Genomic DNA, 2,452 nt, shown 5'->3' with positions numbered 1-2,452 from the left:
GTCTGCGAGAATAGAGATAAAGACGTACGGCGCGATAATGCGGGAAACGTGTTTCTAAATCCACATGCGTCCCCCGATGTTTCTTATTGAGTGCATCGTTACGGGTGCTAACGGCTCATTCAGAGAGGACAGGAAGTGGCCCTGAGACCAGGAAGCTCTTCAGGTTGTCATTGGCTGAAAGGCACAAAGGAGCGGGTTGGGGGGGGGGGGGGGGGGGGGTGGCGGGAGGATAGGAAGGTGCTGTCGGATGGACACACCACTGTGGGAGCTCACCCCAGTCTACAGGACCTTTACACTGGGCGGTAGAAGGACCAGGGCCAGGGGGAATCATACAGGACTCCAGCCTGCCCAACAATGCCCACTTCATACCGGCTGAGTTCAGGGTAGAGCGTACTGGAAGGGCTAAATGCAGAGAGGCTGAGGCAGAGCTTAATCTAGTGCCATACGGACCCTGAACCAGGACTACGCCCTATTAGGACTCCGTGCTTGACGGAGCCTCACACGCCCACAATACACTCTCACCACAGACTCTATCACTCACTCAGTGGAATACCTGCACGCTGTCGCTTTAACCAGTTGCTGCTGAACTGTACATGCAATACTGCTTTTTGTGCAGCCTCATTTGTACGAACGTACATACATAAAAAATATTCATGTCCTGAGATTAAGTGTAGAATGTTAAGTTAAATATCAGCTTTTTTAATAGATATACTTTTAATTCACTGCGGGTTTTATATGTATGACTTTGTATGTGACAAATAAAAATTGATATTGAATTTGGAGGGAGAGTGGGGCAGGAGAGAGAGAGGGAGAGGGAGAGAGAGGTGGGAGAGATAGAGGAGGGAGAAAGAGGGGGGAGAGAGAGGGGGAGAGGGAAAGAGGGGGGAGAGAGAGGGGGAGAGGGAAAGAGGGGGGAGAGAGAGGGGGAGAGGGAAAGAGAGAGGGAGATAGAGGAGGTAGAGAGAGGGGTAGAAAGAAAGATAGAGGAGGGAGAGAGAGGGGGAGAGGGAGAGAGAGAATGTGGCCGTGCTGCAACCAGCTCTCACGTCTTTGACATTTTGTTGAGAGAAGCGAGGCGGGATAAAAGAGCACCAGACAGAAAAAAAGAAAAGGATTACTAATAAACTAATTCTGTAACCTTTGACAGAGCTTGACACCATTTTTGTTTCCCGGCTTTGATTTACTCGGTGGTTGTGAACAAAGAATTACCAAAATGGAGGCAGGGAAGGCTGTCATATGTTTACTCCACCCTCCAACCCTTATCTCCACTATCGTTTCCAAAAAAAAACAAATGCACCATTCACAGTTCTTTCTTATTTTCACAACAAAGTACTATCATTACGCCTCTAAACGCATCAGGTTTTGTGTTTAGTTATCTTCAGTCAACACCTTGGTCAACACCTGCATAACATAAAAAGTATGGTCATTATCCTGAACAGCCCTTTGTGTTTTGATTCTGCATAATTTCCTCCTCGCCGGATGTGTTTTCCCCCCAACCATCACGCCATCGTTGATGATGGCGAGTACCTTCAACAACCTCTGTGAAGTCTGACCCATTTACCGGCGTGCATCGCGTCAGCGTGCGCGAGACACCTTCGCCAGAATATTGTTCCGCCAAACCACTGCCTGTTTAAAATTACAGAGCTGGTAGAGATCCTCCGTCAATTTTATTTTTTGCATTATTTCATCGTGTTGTTGTTGTTGTTTTGGCTTGGCTGAGCTAACACTCAACCACTGCTAAGCTTGTCTGTGCAAGCTTATTTCCCAAGCATACTCCTTCAAAGAGAATCCCACACAGTTGATTCCAGGCTTGACCGCAGCTTAATAGGGAAGAACAAGCGACAGGTTTTATAATATAGCCCACACTGGCTGCTCATCTCGGAGGTCGTGGGATGCACACAGCAGCGGCGGTGGCGCCGACGCGATAGAGAAGAAGAACTTGAAAGTAAACAGATTGCACTCTGCTTGAATATGCTGGCCCCCCCTCCCTCCCTCCTCCCCCTCTATCAAGCAGCCACCAAAGCCAATCTGGCTATGCTGTAAATAGAAGAAACTGCTACCCTGGTTAAAGATTTAAGTCAACGTTGTGGCATTAAATAGGATTTATCCAAATGGCATTGGCTCAGTGATGTCAGACTCCCGTCCCCCGTTATTGATCCCTGAGTCCTTTGGGTTCCACCCCACCAACTCCCCCCGGGTCCACACCTCAACCCTTTGCCAACATGACGGATGCTTCCGTAACCTCCATCAGTGGCTTGAGTCAGTGCGTCTCCCCGGGCCCCTGCATCTGTCATGCTCTGTTATGAGAGACTAGCGTTCCCTCTTCCTTTGCGAACCCCAGACCGCGTCTCCGAGGGGCTCTTCATCTCGTTAGGTCTCCCTGGCCCTGGAGTGGCACAGGTCTGGCCGTCTACTACGACGGGGTTTCTGTTTGAACGCCCCCGCCCAGCCT

The sequence above is a fragment of the Gadus macrocephalus genome, chromosome 8 (genome assembly GCF_031168955.1).
Source record: "Gadus macrocephalus chromosome 8, ASM3116895v1".
In the NCBI taxonomy this organism is placed as follows: Eukaryota; Metazoa; Chordata; class Actinopteri; order Gadiformes; family Gadidae; genus Gadus; species Gadus macrocephalus.
This window is presented reverse-complemented; position numbering follows the sequence as displayed.